We start from the raw sequence: 23223 nt of genomic DNA on the forward strand, positions 1-23223 counted from the left end.
ATGTAAAAGAATATGTAAAAGACATCTCTGGGAAAAGAGGATGGAATTAAATTTGAGGTTTTCTAGTTTGAAAATATTAAAAAGCATTCCAAAATAAAACAAGTCAGCATTCTCAATACTGGAAAATGGCAGTGACTAAAAGTCTTTCCGCCTGTATGAGCACTGTCCTCTGTCCCCATCCCTAGTGCTAGGTAACTCAGAGATATAATTTATGATGGATTCACAAACAGAATGGTCAATGGTTCAGCACAAACCAAACATGAGCAGACACATTTCTAAACCCAACCGTCATGCTGCTTACACAATCTGTTGATCCATTGAACAAATATATGTTGAAAGATTAAGCGGGAGTTGACTGCCATTCAGGAAGATAAATGTAGAGTAGACTCATTTTCCGCCTGACTTAATGCTTAAGGATTTGTATTAGAAGGTTGTTGGGGAGGGGGATGTCTGCGGGGGAGGGGAGGAAAGGAAATTCCAGTCACCCAGATCTTTAGAATGAGATTATCTCACCAAGAACCTCACACAGAGGCCTTTACCAGCCACCTTTCACATCCAGGACCTTACTTTTCCCCTTATTCTTTTATTGTGAGGGGAAAAAATCCAAGGAAATAAACAAGTGCTTCAGGAGCACTTGCCTTGGCTATTCAGGCCTTGTTGAAGGAACGATAGGAGACAGAATGTCTTGTACAGTACAGTTTGAGATTTAAAAGGGGAAAAAAGAATCAGGCTATCATAAAAGCACATTGTTATCCAGCTGTCTCATAAAAGGGCTGTGAGCCATTAAGCTATAGAGAGAACTGAAAGCCTGAAGCTAGGAACTCAGTGTTCCCACTGTTGGAGCCAATGCCATCCCCAAGCAGAGCCCCAAGCTGGGCCAGCCTTGACTCAGCTCATACTTGTTGACACCTTCCTCAATGGAAGTAGGAGGCCAGGCTTCTGGAAATGCATTTGTCCAGCTTTGCCAGGCTGAAAAAGACAGCCCTTCACTGTTGTTGATCCTGTAATAAATAATGTCTGAGTTTCATAAGAGGGCTTTGTTAAAAAGAAAGTAAAAGAAAGAAAGGGGAGGGATAAGGAAGAGACGATGAAGGGAGGAAGAAGGGAAGGAAGGGAGGGACGGAGGGAGGAACAAGGGAATGGAGGAGGAAGAAATGAGAACAAAAGAGAAAGAACAACCATTTGTAAAGTAAAATGGAATTTCCTTGATGTGTAAACCTGAGACATGTCTGCAATGCAATAATACAATCATGCTGCTTCCTTGTTTAGCAAGCTGTGAACAATTTTCAGAGACATCCAACAACTCTGGCCTAGTCAGGAACACATTCAAAAAGAAAACCACTGAGCACTGCTAAAAGAGATGCATTTTGACCTACCGAAGCACATTTGCCAATAAATGCACTGGAACACAATTCACTTCAATTCGACATTTACTGAGTGCCCATATGGGTTGTGGCATAGAAGAAGGACCATACAAGCTTACCAAACACTGTGGTCTTACCCTTGTAAAGTACATATCCCAACAAAGACCATGTGGACATGTGCAGGATGGTGGCTAGATGTCCAGGGAGAGGTATGTTTCCTTTTGTATTGAAGAGTAAGTTGAATCTTCTAAATTGGGAAAAAATTTAGGCAGGTGCTAGATTTAAGGAGTGCTGTGAGGACATAAAGGGAGATGAGCATCGGCAGCTTTAAATATACAGGGTGGACATGAAGGTCAAAGAAGAAATAGTATTCAGAGTAGGCTAAGAAGATCTTAATTTGCCAAGCAAGGTGAGGAGTTTGAAAATCAAAAGGGTGTAGGGTAAAAATGACTGATAATAGGTTTTGAAGTTATTTTTATCCAGTCACGAGCCCTTGTTTTTCATTTTTAAATGCATCTAATACAGGATGAAAAATTGCTAGAATACAAATATATGCACATAATTCTCTAAACCAGACTTTATTCTTAATTCTTTAGTCCTCTTTAACTTTTAACTTTGTTCCTTTTCATCCAATTTTCTACCCTGAGTAATCACAACCCCCCAAGTTGAAGACATAAATGACCAACATATTCTCACCCCCTGTTTTAGTTTCTAACTGTTTTTGTTGTTTTATTTCACTTGGAAATGTTGCCAGGACTTAAAATGATGCCACACAGCAGGTGAGAATGGACCATTCCTTCAACATAATATCCCCACTTTCTCTTTGGTGCTGTGGTTATTGGCTTTATTTTTCATGAGCTCTTGACTTCTGAGTAAAACCAACCATCTAATAGCACTAAGTCTCAGTCAACGAGTTTTAGCTTTTGGACCTGTGAGTCTGCAGTCCATTTTATTCCATTTATTTATTTTAACCAAATGTCACTGACTTTGAACTGTTTAATCTGAAGCATCTGATCTCTCCTGTTCTTGGATGGCTAGAATTTGGCAAGCCAAAATGTTAACTACAAGAATAGAAAAGAAGAAACACTGCAACTAATGAATTCACTGGGAATGGTTTGCAGTCTAAAGAAAATACGACCATCTGGGTTAAGTTATTGTAGGTTATGGATTGGGCTTTCTGTTTGGTTTGGCTTGGAGCAGAGGGAAGTTTTCCCTCCTATCACCCTCTATACTTATGTCTACCAGCACAGCGTCAGATTGTATTATTCTATGAGTGGCTTTAGGTCTTCTGCAAGGCTATCCCATTAGACAAATCTACATGAATCTTGCATATGATGGGAATTGGAAGCATTCTCACATACATTCACACAGCCTCCCTAAACTTTGCCCTGGAGTACACAGGAAACATAGTGAATGATCTACTCGCACTAGATCCAGGTACCTCAGGTCCAGGTGAGCAACTCTGTCTTTAAAAACCTCCACAGGTGAGTATGAGCTAGCTGAAGGCAAAGCACAATCTGAGAGAATCTTTTTACCGAACACGGGCAAGGACTAGTACAGCCTCTCCTGACTGATTTGCGGCTGTCCCAGGGAAGGGAAAAGGATGAATGTGAGCCCAACCCTACTCTGGCAAGAGGTAATACTGGCCTGGATGCCCCTCAATAAAGGGGTACAGAACAGTAAGTGGTCACTGGGGGATTTCAAGAAGAAGAAAAGTTAATGATTCTGCCACAAAATTCTATTCTGGATTGAAAAAAAATTCATTTTTATCCCCTAAACCTAGGAGAAGTTCTTCCAGACTAGCAAAACTAATGATAGCAAAAGCTAATGAAGTGTTTTCAAAAGTATTTTATTCTTTCTCAGTGAAGCTCCCTGTATGATTACATTTTCAGAAGGAGCTAAAAGTTATTTTGCCAAAATTAAGAGCATAGGTAGAAAATCTGCTCCAAATACAATGGTCTGCTGGATTTGAAATATTGCTCCAGAGACAAGCCACATGGTGCTAGAGAATACCTGAATCAGCAGAAGGTGGGAAGGACCATGAAGACGGTATTTATTATGTCTTGAGACGACTCCATAGGTCACTGCTGATTTCTGTTTACACTGTGCTGACCTTTCATACTCCCGAGCAGTTTGTTCAGCTGTGATCTACAACCAAGAGCACACGCAGTATGTTATCTGCAGGGCCCTGGGCTAGCCGATCGGTATACCCAAGGAAAGAGGCAGGACACAAACCAAAAAATGTCCATCAGCCTGTTCTTTGCATGGTCTGCTTTCTCACTTTCTACTTTTGTACAAAAATTTACATGTCTTGGGATACTAGTGCAAAGCATGATCCTAATAAGAGTGCATTTTAACAAAGTGAGAATTTCACTTTACATTATGGTAACTGGAAAATGAACCTGTAGAAACGATCCTATCTCTAGGTCATTATTTCACCCATCTCAATTAAGGTATGTTCAGTATCGGAGTACAACAAAATACATTTTGTAATGGTCTGTGCCTACTCTTTTGCAAAGCATTATTTGAGGTCACCAAGCTGTGACTGTAAAGAAACCATGGGCAGTTATTTTATCCTTTGAGATAAAAAAGATATCCCCTCACTCACTGGGACTCTGTTTCTTGAATTTGGAGATTCCTGAGCATTTTATCCACCCATGCAAAAGCAGAAGATTCCTCCTATTCTTCCTAGATGTGATTGCTTAACTACACTGCCACAGGAAAGATGTATTATGATTTTCAAGACTAAAAAAAAAGTCTCATGCACAGGTAACATAAGCAATAATAACATAGTGTTTGTTTCCCAGACAGAACTCCAGTTCCAGGGACTAGACTCCTTTATGCACTCCTCTCCTACAGTAGTAGCTCATATGAGGTCTCTCAAAGAGGAACTCCCATGTACAGATTATCCTTAATGATGGCCTCCTTCAGGAAACCTTCCGCATACTCTGTGTTCACTTCGCACTGTGTACTTCTCCCTAACAGCTCTCCACACAGTACCATCACCCCCACACAACTGGGTATTTGAAAGCAGGTCCTTATTCATCCATAAAGCATCAGTTCCAAGCACAGTGCCTAATACACAGTAGGCACTTGATAAATGTGGAAGTAAATAGTGATTCTTTTACTTCTTCCTTAAAATCCATTGCTACATTGGGCTCTAGAGCCAGGGATTCCTTCAAAAAGGAAGAAGGACTGAGAAAGAAAAAAAAGAGAAGGAAAGGGAGAGGAAAGAAAAGGAGGAGGAAAGAATGAGAGAGGAGGAAAGAAAACAAAATGAAAAATTAAAAGAAAAAAAGGAATGGAAGAAGAAAAGGAAAGAAGGAAATGAAGGGAAACCCACAGCTCAGTGTCTACCATAAGAAATGAGGGAAAATAACAGAAGTAATGCAGATGAATATAAAGTAATTAAGTAAGCATTATTTTTTGAAGATGAAACAAACAGAATTTGGAATTCTGTTTCCAGCAACATGGCAGATTCATCCCTCCAGGCAGAGCTAAAACGCTGAATAAAATATTTAAAATGTCATTTGAATGCATGGCTTCGCTAGCAGGAAAATACAAGGATGGATTGGAGGCCAGAGATGAAAACTGTGAATCCAGAACAGTAAGCAAGCAGTAAAGAAAGAACTTGTTTTAGGATTATCTAAAAATCTTCAAAAGGCTTATAACTCATTCTTCCCTGGGCTGCACCCCAGTTCTAGCATGAGAACAGGTCAGACTGAGAAGCTTGGGTATAAAGTTCCCCACACCTCCACCCCCTTACCAAATACACACACTCTCAGAGGACAGAGGAAAAAAACACTCCATGCACTTTGCAGAGGGAGATTCTGGGAATATATGCCTCACTGAGCTTTGGCTTTGGCTTTAGATGAAATAGAAAAAAAAAATTATGCCTTGAGAATTTCTAACCACAAACCCCATTTATTTGGGTATGATAAAAGAATTCCCCTCTGGCTGTGTGACTCCCAAGAAAATACACACTGAAGAAAAAATTCCTTCAAGTGGTCAAGCCATCACATTCACATGCCATGAATGAAAGAGAACAGGAGAAAGACATATCACTTCCATTTCCCAGAAGTTGTACACAACAATTCTGGCCACGACTTACTCATATGACCTGACCTAGCTGTGTATGCCATCTTTATTCTGGGTTCCAGGACTCTACTGATAAAGAGAAATGGATGTATAAATATTGGGGTGGAGAGAGTGGAAGTAAGCTCTATCTTTATTTTTAAATACTGAAATGACTCCCAGGAGACAATTAAGGTAATACTTGTTCCCTGGACATGTTTCTGGTTAGTGACAGAATTTTTGAGTTTTATTGTGGAATAAATCAATTTTGTTTATCTTCAAATTTTCATTAAAAAATATAATGAGATAAAAAATATATTTGAAATTGGCAATCAATTTCTTAAATAATAAAAAAAAGGCGAAGAAGAATCCAAGAATAAGAAGTCATTTAAACTGCAATTAGAGTTCTTTTTCTAGGAGAACTTGGCACTTTCTAGGCTAGACAAAACTGACCAGAACTGAAGCACCCTTATTGTTTCTTATCTCTTTCCTTTCATTTTTCTCCTCATAAGACAAATTTCCTCAAAAGAGCACAGTGGCAGAGCACTCCTGCAGAGGTAGAAAAACAGAGAAATAACTGAATGGTTTCTTTTTGATGAATGAAGCATAGGAAATTGCCATCTTAAATTTTAAAAAGGTTTAAAAAGAGATTTTCTATAATAAGATAGCATCTTACAAAAAAAAAAAAAAAAACAGCACATCTACAGCTCATGTTACTAAATGTTCTTTGCAGAAGGGAACTGTAAGTTTCTCTTTATAGGATTACCTTTATATCCAAAACAAACAAACAAAAAAACGCAATACCAAATCTGAAAATCCATAAAAGAGGCATGTGCATTTCCCAGATATAAGGGGGATATTTGTGTGTGTGTGTGTGTGTGTGTGTGTGTGTGTGTGTGTGTGTGGTGCTTCCTGCTAATCTACCAAAAATAAATAAATAACACTTACTATTGTGCAAATATCAGAGTAACAGTCACTGGTGGGAATAATTATTCTGGTTGAGTTAAAGAGAGAACTATTACAGGCTAGTTTCCAGATGCAAGGAGGATGCTCTCACACTCCCTTGCACACTCAAGCATACATTTATATCATATACTTTTGTTGAGTTGCAACAACCACTTATATTAGCACAAAAGATCTCCAAATGATTCAGCTCTATTATCTGAATTTTCAGTATCTCTACCAACTCCCTGCACACAGATAGCAATAAATCTACAATAATCTAGTGCCACGAGGGAGAGGAAAACAAATAGCCTCTGCTAAAAAGTGGTTGCTTGCTAAAGAGCAGACAGCTTGTCATCTAGCTTTTTAATGAATCTAGATCTATCTGTTAAGTGTTTTCCTTGCAGCAGGCCATAGAGCAATCCTCTCCACTCCAGTCTTCTTTCTTCCCCCTCTATTTCTGAAACTCCCTGGCTCCAGGATAGGAAGACACCAAAATGTAGAATTTACCCAATGGACTTATTAATTCTCTGAAAGACTGGGATTATGGAAAATACTAAAAATAGTCAAGTCACAATTTGATATGGGTGTATTTTGTAGGATTGTTTTGGGGTTCAATGTTACGTAGATCCACATAAAAAAGGTTAAGCAAATAGGGCTTTATTTTCCTCTAGTGACAAGTTGAGGAGTAGGCCATCCTGCTCTATTATTATCTTTTCATGCTGCCATCTTTAGCATTTTGCTTTCATCCTCATGGTCTCTATATGGCAGCCATACCTCCCAGCATCACGTCTATATTTCAGACACACAGAAGAAACAAGTGACAAAGAGGAAAATGATATGTCTGTATCAAGAAAACAAAACTTTCCTCGATATCCCTAACAGAACTTAACTTAGGTCTTGCTGGCAGGCCAGAATTGAGAAAAAAGCTGCAGGAAAGGCTAGACAATGGATTGTTTTCACAACACATATTGCCATCTCAAACAAATCAAGGTTCTAACAGGAAAGATACGAAAAGATGGTATAAATACTTAATGCCAATATTCTGGAATTTCAATCCATAGAAAAAGTAATAAAGCTTCTCAGAGGAAAGTACAATATTATATTCATTTTTTGCTCTCCAAGTGCTGAAACATAGTACACAGTCAACTACTTCTTGAGTTCCTATTATACGCCAGGTGCTACCTTAGGTGTTTGGGATACACCCAGATAAAAATTCTTGTCCCCTTAGATCTCACATTCTAGCAGGCAGAGACAGATAATAAACTATATTCACAATAAATAAATACATTCTATAGTTTATTCAAAGGTGATAAATTCTAAAAAGGCATAGTTGAGTAAGGAAAATCTGGAGTAAAAAGGTCAAATGGATGTGTTATAACAAAAATAAACAATAGTTGCATATTAATTTACTCCTCTTTTTACTTTATACCCTTATAATTTCTGGAACATATAGTGTGCTTTTATCTTTGGGGAAAAAAGCAGTTCATTATTTTTTCAACTTTCATTCTTGAAAGTGCTGAATCCAGCTGCTGTTATTTACACAAGAAATGTCAACGATTGTGTCAGGTACTGTGTTAGGCTAGACACTGCTTCACACAGGGGGAACTGTTTGCAATTTACTTAAAGGGTCTAATTCTGTGAGGAAGAAGGAAAGTTCTGAAGAAAAAAAGGAGCAATCAACAGAGAAAATGCTCTCCTGACCTGGTGCCTTTTGAGTGTCAGAAGCATAGTCTTTCTGGGGAATTTGGCTTTTCAGCGGGCACAGTGTACTTGGACTAACTCTCCTCTGGTTTAAATCATAAAAATAGGAACTAGACACAACACACACACACACACACACACACACACACACACACACACACAGTTACACTTCAGAGTTTAAAAAAAAAAAACAAAAAACTCCAAAACCAACATCTCCCAAGGGATTGGGGTTTGACTGATTTTATTTAAAGTCTGGGTGGGTTTCTGACCACTAAATATTTGCTTAATTATCCCAGCAATGAAGAGTGATGCTCTCATTAGCAGGGGTTAGAAGCCCATCTGTGTTCTCTGTTGGTTTTTTGTACAGGACTGTAAACCTGCAAATTGCATGTACAGTTGGGGAGTTGGAAAATTGTAATTGCAGCTCTGATATTCATTATCTCATGAACTTGGGTAAAGCAATTTTTTCCCTGGGCCTTGGCCTATTTGTGCATAAATTGTAGCTACTAGTACTCCACTACAATACACAATTTCGATATTTTATGCTAAGCCAGAAAGTCTTGTCTTGTGTACTCAATGGCAAAAAATGGTGCTCTCCAAGATCCTGAAGCTGAGATTATTACACAGAATCCAAAGAAATTACTGCACAGTTAGAAAGCAAGAGGAATCCTGCCACTTTAGAATTTGTAAACACATACATCACAAACATGCAGCGTTCCCTGTCCCTGAAGAAAATGGAAAGTGAATACTTCTCCAGAAGGATGTGAAATACAGTGAGCTGAATTTCACAAGTGTTTGGGGAAATGACCAAACTAAAGTCATTTGATAACTGCTCTCAGCAGGGGCAAATCCAGATTCTGCAGGCCTGGAGCTTTTACATTTTTGTCAGAGAGAGGGAGGGGCTCTTTAGCACAAAGAATACTTAGTATTTCTTTAGAATGAAAAAAAAGTCACAACACATAATCATTTTTTTTAAAGTGGAAAATATCACAAAATTCATAAAATATGTAAAAAAAACTGACATCTGTAACTTTCTGATGCACCGGACTAATATTTCTCCCTAAAATTTTTTGTTTGCATCCTTGACCATCTCTTCACACAATAATTCTGAAAAGCATTTTCAGAAGCAGATTTACCATGAAGCAGATGAAGCTTCAGCTTTCAGGGCCCCTCACTCCCATGGGTCCTTTGCAAGGCCCTATACCAATTTTGTATTTTCTTCAATTCCCATCACAATGGGGAAAAAAATTATGGTGTTTTTATAACTGTATATGTTACATTATCAGGCTATATTCCTGAGAGGAAAGAACTTTCATTTACTAGGCTTCGATGAGAAGCAAATTTTCTACTAAGAGCTGAGGACTGAACAAATTGTCCTTATTAGTTTCTGACTCTGTATGTTTCAATTTTTTTCTCCCCACTACTCACACCCTTACAGTGCTGGGCTCTGAGATGTTATGTTCACAGGGCAAGACCACTCCTTCCTCACACCTTCATGGCAAAACACTGGCTCAACTGACACAGTGGGCTGTAGGGACGTTCCTGGAAGCCATTCCCACAGCAGGACACCTAGCCTAACCCTCATTCTAAATAAACATTCACTATGTCCTTCTAAAAGTGACTATGAACCACATAAACACATCTCACTAACTCCAGACTGCACATATCCTCAATTCGGTTTCTTCTTCGTTAGATTCTCAACACATATGGCCATTCCAATACCACCCTATGCAAAGGAAAGAACAGTGGAAGGAGTGTTGGAATGGAAAAAGACCATGATTTTAAACAATATGTTTAAAATATTTTACTTTTACAAATTTCATACAAATGACCTTGCAAGTGAGTGGCCCTGAAGTTGAAACATCATTTGCTTAATGGTAAACCTTTACTGATTCTGAGTCCTGAGGGCTCCACACATGCTCCCATGATGGGGTGACGCTTCGGAAGAAGTAAATGGCTACATAGGTGTAGAATTCTCTGAGCCTCAGAAACAGCATTTTGGCATTTCTAGCTCATTTGAATCTGGAGCTATGAATTCTGGCTTGGATTCAGAGGACACAAATTATTCATTCAGCTGTGGTTCACTCATCTATCAAGTCACCCCAAAAAATACTAATCATCAAGAGACTATGTGTAGTTGATGGAAAAATAAGTAAGCTGCAGTCCCTACCCTTAAGGAATCTAGAGCCTACTGGAGAAGACCAAAAAAAAAAAAAAAAAAAAAAAAAATACATAATGCAAGGCAGACTGCATTGGAAGAACAAAGAAAGAAAATGTTCAAATTAGAGTCCAAATGATCAAACTGTGGGATCATGCATCTGAATAATTTTATAACCTCTGATCCTCTTTGATCCTCAGTTACCCTATCTATAAAAGGCAAGTAGTAGTATTCATCTCACAGACTAATGTAAAGATTAAAGAAGATAAAATTACAAAAAAATTCCCTAAATAGAAGGCTTTCTGTAAATATTATTCCCTTAAAGTAAAAATAATCTTATTTTTTTATATATCTCCTTTTATGCTAATGCTCAATAAATCTCTGTTGAAAGTAGAACAGTAGGGTTTTAAGTGGCTCAGTTGGTTAAACATCCAACTCTTGATTTCAACTCAGATTGTAATCTCACAGTTGTGAGACGGAGCCCTACACTGGACTCCACACCCAGTGTGGAGCCTGCTTAAGATTCTCTCTCCCTCTCCCCAGCTTGCACTCTCTCAAAAAAAAAAAAAAAATTTTTTTTTTTAAGTAGAAAGTATAATAGTAAATAAAAGGGTGATAAAATAAAAACATAAGAAGATGTGGGGTGCCTGGGTGGCTCAGTCAGTTAAGCGTCCGACTTCAGCTCAGGTCATGATCTCACAGTTCATAGGTTTGAGGCCCACATCGGGGTCTGCACTGATGGTGCAGAGCCTGGAGCCTGCTTCACATTCTGTGGTCTCTCTCTGTCCCTCCCCTACTTGTGCTCTCTCTTGCTATCTCTCACTCTTTCTCTCTCTCACAAATAAATAAATAAACATTAAAAATATTAAAGAAAAGAAGAAGATATGAGGGCATCCCAGGGAATAGCTGATCCTACAATCTTACGCAAGCCTTGAAGATGTTTTGAACATGGCAAAGAGATACCAAAAAATGCATCAGACAGGAGTCTTTTTTTTTTTATAATATATGAAATTTATTGTCAAATTGGTTTCCATACAACACCCAGTGCTCATCCCAAAAGGTGCCCTCCTCAATACCCATCACCCACCCTCCCCTCCCTCCCACCCCCCATCAACCCTCAGTTTGTTCTCAGTTTTTAACAGTCTCTTATGCTTTGGCTCTCTCCCACTCTAACCTCTTTTTTTTTTTTTTTTCCTTCCCCTCCCCCATGGGTTTCTGTTAAGTTTCTCAGGATCCACATAAGAGTGAAAACATATGGTATCTGTCTTTCTCTGTATGCCTTATTTCACTTAGTATCACACTCTCCAGTTCCATCCACGTTGCTACAAAAGGCCATATTTCATTTTTTCTCATTGCCACGTAGTATTCCATTGTGTATATAAACCACAATTTCTTTATCCATTCATCAGTTGATGGACATTTAGGCTCTTTCCATAATTTGGCTATTGTTGAGAGTGCTGCTATGAACATTGGGGTACAAGTGCCCCTATGCATCAGTACTCCTGTATCCCTTGGATAAATTCCTAGCAGTGCTATTGCTGGGTCATAGGGTAGGTCTATTTTTAATTTTCTGAGGAACCTCCACACTGCTTTCCAGAGCAGCTGCACCAATTTGCATTCCCACCAACAGTGCAAGAGGGTTCCCGTTTCTCCACATCCTCTCCAGCATCTATAGTCTCCTGATTTGTTCATTTTGGCCACTCTGACTGGCGTGAGGTGATACCTGAGTGTGGTTTTGATTTGTATTTCCCTGATAAGGAGCGACGCTGAACATCTTTTCATGTGCCTGTTGGCCATCCGGATGTCTTCTTTAGAGAAGTGTCTATTCATGTTTTCTGCCCATTTCTTCACTGGGTTATTTGTTTTTCGGGTGTGGAGTTTGGTGAGCTCTTTATAGATTTTGGATACTAGCCCTTTGTCCGATATGTCATTTGCAAATATCTTTTCCCATTCTGTTGGTTGCCTTTTAGTTTTGTTGGTTGTTTCCTTTGCTGTGCAGAAGCTTTTTATCTTCATAAGGTCCCAGTAATTCACTTTTGCTTTTAATTCCCTTGCCTTTGGGGATGTGTCGAGTAAGAGATTGCTATGGCTGAGGTCAGAGAGGTCTTTTCCTGCTTTGTCCTCTAAGGTTTTGATGGTTTAGACAGGAGTCTTTCAATGACAAATGACAAACTCAAACTGGCTTCATTGAAAAAGAGGGAATGGTTGGCTTATGAAACTGAGAAGACCAAGAGCAAGTTTGGCTGCAGCCTGGCAGAACCCTGGTATCCAAACACTATGCTCAGAACCAGGCTCTCTCCACTGCTCAGCTTTGCTTTTCTTCATGTTAGCTTTATTCCCAGGCAAGTTCTTCCCACACCATGGCCAACAGTCATCTTCAGCTCCAGGTTTACGTGGGCCTAAATCTGCAATCTCTGTGGAGAGTCTCAAATTTGGAATATGCTAATGAGCCCGCACATGAAGATGGCTGGAGGGATGGCATACATACAGGGAGGCATTCCACCCAACCTGAATTTCAGAGACTGAGAATGGGGACTGGGTAGATCCCTAACAAAATCCAGCAGCTAAACAGAAGGGGAGAAAGAACTGCTGTGGAATTCTACAAAGGACATTTCAGGTAGAGAAGAAAACAAGAGCAAGGGCTCAAATGTTTACTGAGTACACACTGCCCTGGTGTCTGGGAGGACAGAGAAGTGAGAAGGATGTGATTCTGGCCTCAAGTAGGGGAGGTAAGGCATGTCTGAAAAATAAACAGCCATCCTCCAAGATAGGAAGCGAGTAAAGCCCTAAAAAGGTACATAAACACCATCCATTCAGAGAAGGCAGAGATCTGTTTCAACTGGAAGGACTGGAAGCCTTTTGGAAAAGACTTGGATCTGAACTGGATTTCGAAGGAGCCTGTAGGAAAAATGGTGTTCATAAATCATCTCAAAATCAGCCCTAGCATTGGCTTTTGGAACTGTGGACATCAGAACTTCCACTCATCTCTCAAATCATCCTCATGGTCAAAGATTAGAGTGGAAACAAGGCAGACAAGAAAGGTTACAGGGTAGTTTGTATTGGGGCAAGAGTTATATCGCCTGGGCTAAAATGTCCATTTTATATAATAGGTAATTGTATGTTCTTCCATTTGTCCTTTTATTCATCAATTTAACCAGACATATTTCTTTTACTGAGGTAAAATTCACATAACATAAAATCAAGCATTTTAAAGTATATGATTCAGTGGCATTTAGTAAATTCACAAGGTTGTTCAATCATTACCTCTATCTAGTTCCAAAATATTCTCATTTCTCTAAAAGGAAAACCTGTATCCATTAAACAACCACTCCCCATTACCCCATCCTCCACATCCCCTACCCCCTGGCAACCACTCATCTGCTTTCTATCTCTATTGATTTACCTGTTCTGAATATTTCATATAAGTGGAATTATATACTATGTGAATTTCTGTGTCTTGCTTTTTGACGTAACATAATATTTTCAAGGTTAACTGGACCTCTTTTGATATTCCATCCCACATTCTATAATGTGGGGCTATATATATCAACTCTATACCTAAGTTCCACTACCTAGCAGCACTCCTGGAATGGATCTTCTACCCCGCAATGTCTACTCACCCTGGTAATCAGTATGCCCCCAGGGGTCACGTGTTAAGAAGTTCCTTGGGGCCTTCTGTAGACATAAGCAAGTCTTGATGCATAATGATCAATCAGCTGGTTGCATGTTGGCTGCTTACAGACTCCAAAACACATTCTTTGGCCAAATAGAACTCCTTCTCCAAGGATAGTCAGTCAAGGAAAGCCCAAGAAGGCAGAAAGCAGAGTAGCAGCTCAGCCTTCAATTCTACCCCCAATCTTTTTACCCTTTATCACAGAATTTAACATCTCAAAGGGTTCTTAGAGAACATCCATTTTTTTATATAATGAAACTGAGGCCCTAGAAGCTTAAAAAAAAGTACCCAGAATCACACAGGTAAAGTATATAAAAGCTCAGAGCTCATGTAAAAGCTCAGAAATTCGTGGGCTAAATTCAGTGTTCTTTGATATGACGTGATATCCAGTACTTTTCTCTCTAGAAGCAAGCACCAAATGTAAGAAAGCAGCAAACCTAAAGAAAACCTCTCAACTCTGGGAATGCAGAGAGGAGTCTCATTTAGCTCTTTTTTAATTTGTGCAAATAATAAAAGGTAACACTGTACTTCATAAGGGAAGAGAAGCTGGTATATCTGCATCCCACCATCTCATTTTGGATTTGCTCCCAAGGGCACTGAAAAGTGAATGACCCAGTACTGGGGAAGAGGGTAGGATTAGGGGACAATGCTTAGGGTTCAATGGCAATGAGGGCATCTTATTCATTCAGGAGCAGCTAAAATTCTCTTCTCCCTCTCCAAAACTATAGCTTGTAAATGCAAGCTGAGATCCTTCTAGGTAGAAATACAAGCCTGTAAATACCATGTCAGGATCTTGATTTTTTTGTAACATAAAGTTAATGATGCTTAAAATATGCACAATATGTACCCCTGTGGAACACTGAATTATCTTGATGTCTGAACTTCTGGGGATGGTCTATAAAGAAAATAATTCCGAAGCGAGTAGACATAGACGGAATTGTAAAACGCAATTAGGGAGGAGGGCGGGGAGGCCCCAGATGTATGTGCGGCAGAACCAAGGGGGAAACAAAACAATGCTCCAATGTGCTCATCTTTGTTTTTTACTCTCATCTTTGAAAGATTTACTTCCTGGATTTTTGCCTGAGAGATCTGTGAGCATTTCCTTGGGACAATTTACTTTTTTTTCTTTTTACCTTCAGGAAAAGGTGCTTTCAAAAACAAGCCAACTGGACCGTTTTCTCCCTGCAGAGCCACAACACTCAAACACTCTGCGCCTAAAACAAACAAATAAACCAAAAAAATAAAAAATAAAAAATTATTTTAACTAATATTTAGGCTTTCAAAAGCAGGTTGGCTTCGAGCCTCGCTAGGATAATCATTTGCACCTTCCTTCAGCCACACATAATACAGTCTTTATTCAGCAAATAGCAAAGTCGTTTCCCGGCAAGTCAAAGGTCACTTCTTGCTGTATTAATAGCTGCTCTGGGAGGGTCAGTGTTGTGCTATCCTACATTTTTTCCAGGGCCTGGAGATGCAATTTCCTACAATCTGCAGGCAATTTCCTACCAATTTTCTTGGGGAGCTAATAGGCTGTGACAGGAGATGGAGCTAGCAAGCAGCAGGCGGCTTCAGAAAAGACAAATTGCATCTCTGCCACCTAACTGGGCAATCTAGATCGACAGAGTTTATAGCTTTGTAGTGTTATTGGGCCCCATGCTAACAGCAAATCATTCACGCTGCTCGCTGAATTTCATATTCCCTTCCTTCTGACTTTGTTATTGCCACATATCACTTTGTAGCACTTTCCCTGGAAATTGCGGTAAAAAGGGGGATCACATTTATATTAGTGACTTAAATGTCTCCTAAATTGCTTACCAGAAATAATTAGCATTCAGTAATTTCTGTTTACAGAGTTAAGGCTGAGCTGGTGATTTTTAAGTGACGGGATGGGAAGGTTGGAAAAAAGAGTCAAAAAGGAAGGAAGAAGGTGATGTGCAACAGGTCACAGCCCTCTGGCCAGCACAGGAGAGATGATTTCTTCTATCTAGCATGTCCCTGTGCTTGTGTACAGTCAAATGCATTTCAAAAGATAATATAAACATTTGCAAAATGTGCTGATGACACTGATTTATCCTTTGTCTAGACTGTTTTTAAAGTTAACAGTTTAATATAACAGTGGAAATGCTTTCACAGGATTAAAAAGAAACTTATTTTATTGAAACATTCTGTCTTCTGTTTCAGGTTGCACAGTCAACCTGAAAGATTTAGAAAAGGTAAGTAAGAGAAGGAAAAAAAAAAAGTCTGATTGAAAAAAACACCTAACCACTGTATCATTTTTAAAAATTAATTTACCAGAGTACAGCTCTGTACCATGCATTGCACAAAAATGAGTAAGACAGCCTCCTGCTGCCAGGGATTTCAATCTAGTGGAGGAGACAGGCATGCAGACAGATACATTGTAAGACGCTGTGCCCTAGCATCTGAATGCCAATTGTGAAGAAAGGGGGAACAGACTGCCTGCAAAAGTAAATTGAGGAAAGAAGCAGAACAATTCAGATGGAGTTAAATAGTGCTGGTAAATAAACAACAGAGATTCAGAGTCAGCTCTGCTTTCCTAAAGTGGTCTTATTTGAGAGGATCGATGTGGAAATAGTAACCAAAAGCACTCTCATTATTTACATCTAGAGACTGTCACTTGAAAACAGTATAAACAGTAATGTTTTGGACAACATGATCTATGTTGTAATGACTGTACTAATATCAGAGTAATAGTACAGTAATTACACCCTCATCCTGGTATAAGAAGGCTGGAATGAGCCTTAGGGATCCAAGGATCTGCACAGGAAACGGTGTTGAGCAGAGTATGTGTCAGACAGAAGTGCAGAATTCCTGCCTACTTTTATGAATTTTATTTCTAAATGATATCTAACTCCAAAAACTGAGAGAAAGCTGGAATGTTAGGAAAGAAAGACAGAAAGAAAGAAAGAAAGAAAGAAAGAAAGAAAGAAAGAAAGAAAGAAAGAAAGAAAAGAAAAGAAAAAAGAAAAGAGAAAAGGAATGGAAAAAAGGAAGGAAGGAAGGAAGGAAGGAAGGAAGGAAGGAAGGAAGGAAGGAAGGTGGCTCTAGGGAGGCCAATCACTCCTAGAGATTACCGATCCTTACAGATTAGTAAAATTGAAGCAGAAACGCCTCTCATTTCTCTGGGCTAGATTAGGGGGTCACTGGTAGAACTGTGTGGTCTCTGCTATATTTGCTGACACCTCCATAAGAAGTAGTGTTATGATGCTGTCTTTTTCAGCTATCATACCAGGTATGTGTAAAGGTAAACATAAAGGATCACCTCAAAGAGGGAAAAGGAAAAGTTTTGGTGTGGAAATTTTTAAACCTTGGGATTTGTGGGGTTGATTTCAGCAGATCATCCTGGCTCGATGGTTTTGAGGGCAGACGGGGAGGTTCACTCGAGTAAGAAACATGAAGGATTCCAGCAAGATTTTTTCTTCTAAGTGATTTCTTCCACTTGCCATTTGTGAAATCTGAAATTTTATCATCCATATTTGTTCCTATCTGGAAAGCTTATTTAGATGACCATCAGCCTTAAAGACAGAATGTGTTTTAATCTCAAGGTGTTCAGAGCCAGGCCCATAATGATCCTTGGTATACAATGACTGGACGAATTGAATAGAATCAAGAATTCCTTGATTAAAATGCACATACCCTCTGGTATAACCCAGTCATTATTCATCTACTGCCACCGGCCATCCGAGGAAATTGAACAGGTCTGGGCAAAGGCCTGGAATCTGCAGGTTTGACTCTCCTACTCACTGGTTTAGGAAGCCTCCGGGATAGGTTTAGGTGGAGAGGGGTAGAATAGACACCAAAGTACACCCAGAAGGAATCTCTAAGGACATGATGACACATTGTGGAAAAAGCCTGTGAATGGGTCCTCCATTCAAAGCCACACTTCAAATCTCACGAGCTATGGGAATCAAGCCAAGTGACCTAGTCAGAACATTTCATTTACTTATCTACTACAGCGTAGGTGGTTGTAAGTGTCACAGCGTAGGTGGAGGTAATGCTTGTGAAGCTCACCCTATCATGGCCAGGACTGGGAGAGCATCTTGCCCAGGGGGGCTTACAATAAATGACAACTCTTCGCCCTTCCTCTCCTCCTCTTCCTCATCATCCTTCCCCTCTCCTTCCTTCTCCTCCCCCAAGGTTGACAGCGGATGTTCTATCCTTCCCTGCCCAAGCCATTCCTGACAACATGAAGTACAAAGTCCCTCCACAGTTTCTCAGGATCCACATGGATTCAGTCCAAGCCCTGGGTACATACAGCGTTCTCTCTCCATCCTCCCTCTTTCCTTTCTCTGTCACTGCATTCTCTTGGGCATAACTTCCAAATGGGTGAGCCATTATAGAATATTATTACACCAGAATGGATGCTTTCGGTTCCTTCTTGCCATTTGCAGACATAATGGTTTTTAATCAGATTTACCACCACTTCTTGTGTGCTACAATCATTTCTCTCATTCCATAAGTATCAGAAAAGTGAACCCTAAACTGAATACTACTGGAACTGTATGACACAAAATGGCACCCCGTGGCTTGAAAGAGTCAAAGGGCTTCATTGAGCATTTTACTTGCTACTTGAAGGATTAGGTGAGGGAGAGAATTTAGGTCAGTAAATTTCCTTCATAGCTAAAGTGAGGGACCTGTCCAAGATCACACAACATTTCATATATTCCCTGATGTTAACATTAAAGAAAAACTTCCAGGCATATTTTCATGAACTTCATGGACTTAGATATAAAGGGTTCAGACTCTGTGACTTTCATGGGGCCACCTAAGAATCAGGAATGAACTAGGAAAGGTCACTAGCAAGACAACAAAATTACATCTTTCATTTCTACTTAAGTTTTAATGCTAAATGGCCATCAGTTACTGAATCTAAGAATACTCAGAAAGAAATAATGTTAAATAAAATTAGTAAAGCTTGAAATTTTTTGTAATATGTATAAATGAGACAGAATTAAAAATATTTCCTACTTAAATTAACACTGTCCAGTGGGAAAGAAAATTAGTTTATGCTTAGTGGAAAGATACATAAAATTTTACTATAATTCAGCCCTAAGGAATTTTTTAATTACCTCAGTAATGAAAAATGTAAAATTACTGTGAGTGCATGTTCTGGGATCTTTCGACACCCATTCCTCAGCTTTAAACCACTTTCCGTTTGAATATCTAATTTCGTAAATATTAGATTTCCAAAATGTTTGGCCCTTCAAAAGACAGGAGTGAATATAAGATAACATCTAGCAATAACTTGCACTCAGCAAAGAAAAAAATGGTAATATCCACAGATTGTACAGATTCAACTGAGTTTAAATTCCAGCAACTCATTTCTTAATCAAGAACAGTGACAAAATCACAAATTCCATTGCTGCTCTGTCTTCAGAATTAGGTCCAACAAATCAAAAATAACGACCTTTACTAGTCTGTGTGATCTGGCAAAGGATTAAGCCAAAAAAATAAAATATTTTCCCAATCAGCAAATGTTCCTATGAATGGATTGGCCAACAACTCCAAATGCATTTCTTTGAATTATATCTTGCATGCAATCCCATTTTTTCCAATGATCCATTAGTTAACCAGAAATACTGTACATATTTTAATGGGTTAGGAGACCTTAAGGGAATGGATGCATCTCAAATGAATGCCTCAGGGGACTCTGGTTCATTGCATAGAAGATAATTCTTTCCTGAAAAGGGGCAAGCTTCATTTGAAATTAAGATTTGGAGACCATAAACAGAATCAATCCAGCCAAGAAGTCTTGTGTAATGTATGGAGCATGGGAGGGAAATGAGCATTTGAAGGTTATGTAGGGAGTAAAAGGAAGGCTTAGTGGAATTATAGAACCTTTTCCCCTACCTGTGTCACTCCACAGGCCTGTAAACAGTATGTTTTGTGAAGGAGACTTACAGGATTTTCCTAGTCAATGTGCTGCACTAAGAAGTTCATTCTTGAGGGAGAGAGAGAGGGAAAGAAAGAAAGAAAGAAAGAAAGAAAGAAAGAAAGAAAGAAAGAAAGAAAGAAAGAAAGAGAAAGAAAAAAAAGAAAAGAAAAAGAAGGAAGGAAGGAAGGAAGGAAGGAAGGAAGGAAGGAAGGAAGGAAGGAAGGAAGGAAGAAAGAAAGAAAGAGAAAAAGAAAAGAGAGAGAGGTGGGAGAATAAATGTTGGTCATGTTCCAGAATATCTCTGACACCGTTAACCACAAAATAAGTTATTAGCTTATTGTAAGTGCAGCCAGTTTTTAAAGTAATGGAGTAATCCACTGTGGATTGCAGCAAGGAAGTGGAACAAAGGGTGTGAAATGAGCAGATGGATTTGATTTTAAACAAATTAGACCCATGACAAGGGATGTAACAAGTCATTTTTCAGTTTTCCATGCTATGGGTTAACTTCCCTTCGTGACCTTTCCAGCCTGCTAGCTCATTTTTCCCCTACCCGGATCTCAGGCCTTTCTGGGAGAGCAGCTTTGTGCTTTGCAATTGTAAACCACTGTCTCTTGCTTCTACTAAACTGATCAAACAAGGCACCACAGGGACTGCCACAGCTGAATACTTGATGACTTAATCTCCAAACTATTTGTTCTTTTAATCTCGGACTCATTCCCGGACACACTGATAAATACATGACCAAATGTTCAGGAGATGTCACACCTTTCTAACTCTGTATTCTCAGAGTATTCAACAATCCCACACTGGTATACCCATCAATGTGGCTGATGCCAACCCCAGGCTGACTCATGACATGGATCATCGTTGTCCCTTCCACTCTCTTTAATTCCATGCTTGCCTCCCTGCCCCAACTTCACGTGGTCGATGACTAAAAGCTGCCAGAGGCCAACCCTGTACAGTGAGGTGCACCCCTCCACCAAGCCTGTGACCACTGCCTCTAAATATCCTGTTCTCATCTCACTACCTCAATAAAACTCCCATGTCTTTACCGCTAATCTTAGAGTTTTGGAGGGAAGCAATAAGTATATAAAAATTCATACTAAGAGGTGAATGACTGACCCCTTGGACCTAAATTGCAAGTGTCCTAACTGATCTTCACCCTCTAGTCCACCTTCACAGTGATACCAGGATGATCTGTCCAAAAAGAAAAATTGACCATGTTCTGATGGTTCCCTGTGACCCACAGAAAATGTTTAAGCTCCCACCCTCACTCCATCTGCATCCCCACTCTCCCCAAACATCCACCATTTTGCCCAGGACTCAAACCTTGCTCCTCCCTCTTCCATCCCAGAACCATACTGAAATATTTACCTTTCCTCTAAACTTTCACAACTCAACCTAGAACACACTTCCTCACGCACAACCATTTAGAAAAATCTGAGTTCAAAATCTCAGTTCAAGCATCACTTACTCTGGCAACTTCCCTGACTCACATCCACCCAGCAAAGATCGCGGCTCACTGCTTGGTACCAAACCCTCACCTGGTTTATAACAGCAACTCCCAGCAACATTCACTTGATTTCTGCAAATTCGACCAAATTGTTTCAAAGACCAACTATAAAATGTGCGTGGAAGGACACCTGTGCATCAAGAAATAAAAAATAACCCAGTGTGTGAACAAAAGTCAAAAAAGGAGTGCGCGGCAGAGTGGAGCCCACACGCGGAGATTCCCACTCGCACTCCCAAAGGGCCACTGAGGCCGCGCCCTTTCGTCTCACCCCACAGTTAGACGCAAGGGGACAGGCCAAAGCGGGCTGAGGTGGGGGAAGCCTCCAAGGTTCCAGAAATGATGTCAGCCCCCAGTGCCACCGTGCGAACAGGTCAGCGTCACCTGTCTTCCCCTTCTCTCAAACACGCCCTCCAAACCCATTACCTACACAAAGGTGTGTCTCTGTGAGCCTAGTCCTCGGTCTTGTGCGGACACAGAATGCAGAAAATGTGCAGCAGGCACGACGTGAGAGGCGACAGGAATGCGGAAAGCTGTCTGCCGGAGGATCCGTCCTCAGACGTGCTCCCCCCCGCGCAGAGGACGTGCAAGGCACAAAGCAGAACAGGCTGCTACAGGTCACAGACAGCGAGGACCCGGAGGTAAACTGAAAAGGTACGAGGGCTGGGTTCCAGGAGATTCTTCAGGTGAGCTGAGAGAAGCTTTCAGACCACTCAGAGGAGAGAGGGAAACTGCACAAAGGAGGAACGTGTCGTTAACTGCTACGGCAGATCTCGCGAGAACGGAAAAACCGACTTCATCCAAAACGGTGGTTGCCTCGGGGATATCGACGGAGACCGGGCGCAAAGGAGTCTCCCGTGGTTCCGGAAGCGTTTGCATACCCTGACCTCGGTGGTGAAGACTTGCCAGATAAAATCGAAGGCAAATTTTTAAAAATTATTGTTTACCTGAAATTCAAATTTAATTGGGTCTCTTGTATCTGTATTTGCTAAATCTGGCAAACTGAGGATGGTGGTTACATGGGTGTGTAGACGAGTGCTTCTCAACTTGGGGTGATTTTGCCCCACTGGAAATTTGTCAACATCTGGAGGTATCTTTGGTTGTCATAACTGGGTGGGCATGCTACTGGCACCTAGAGAGTAGAGGCCAGACATCCTACATTGCACAGAGCAACTCCCACAGTAAATTATCCAGTCCGAATGTCAGCAGTGTTCATCTATGTAAAAATTCAGCAGCTGACATTTGATAGGTTCTTTTTACTGTGTGTACAACACAGTAAATGAATTTATGACAAAAAATTCTAAACCAACAAAATTAATTACTCTGCAATATTGGAGACCTTAAATGTATAAACATTTTAATTGATCGGGATAAAGCATCTCAGGAACACCTTCAGAAAAAAAATGAACTCCCATTTTTTTAAGTTTGTTTATTTTGAGAGAGAGAGAGAGGAAGGGGCAGAGAGAGAGGGAGAGAGAATCTCAAGCATGCCCCTCTGTCAGTGCAGAGCCTGATGCGGGGCTCGAACTCACAAACCATGAGATCATGACCTGAGCCAAAGGTGGATGTTCAAACAACTGAGCCACCAGGTGCCCCTCATTTATTTTTAAAACCACTTTGGGGCGCCTGGGTGGCGCAGTCGGTTAAGCCTCCGACTTCAGCCAGGTCACGATCTCGCGGTCCATGAGTTCGAGCCCCACGTCAGGCTCTGGGCTGATGGCTCAGAGCCTGGAGCCTGTTTCCGATTCTGTGTCTCCCTCTCTCTCTGCCCCTCCCCCGTTCATGCTCTGTCTCTCTCTGTCCCAAAAATAAATAAACGTTGAAAAAAAAAATTAAAAAAAGTAATAAAAAAATAAAATAAAACCGCTTTTATCAAGGTATGGTTGACAGACCAAAAGCTATATA

At 40.1% G+C, this 23223-nt stretch overlaps 1 long non-coding RNA gene across 2 annotated transcripts in view; it reads right to left on the reverse strand.

Moving 5' to 3' along the window:
• LOC123593200 overlaps positions 1 to 22581 on the reverse strand; it is a 68637-nt gene extending 46056 nt beyond the window's left edge. The window contains exons 1-2 of one of the 2 annotated variants that reach the window (XR_006710182.1): positions 21749 to 22581; positions 15049 to 15129 (exon numbers count right to left, since the gene is read on the reverse strand). This is a non-coding gene — a long non-coding RNA (uncharacterized LOC123593200). The remainder of the gene's footprint in view (positions 1 to 15048; positions 15130 to 21748) is intronic. The other variant, XR_006710181.1, reaches the window with a different exon arrangement.
• Positions 22582 to 23223: the final 642 nt, after the last annotated feature.

This window comes from Leopardus geoffroyi, chromosome D4 (genome assembly GCF_018350155.1).
Source record: "Leopardus geoffroyi isolate Oge1 chromosome D4, O.geoffroyi_Oge1_pat1.0, whole genome shotgun sequence".
Taxonomy (NCBI): Eukaryota; Metazoa; Chordata; class Mammalia; order Carnivora; family Felidae; genus Leopardus; species Leopardus geoffroyi.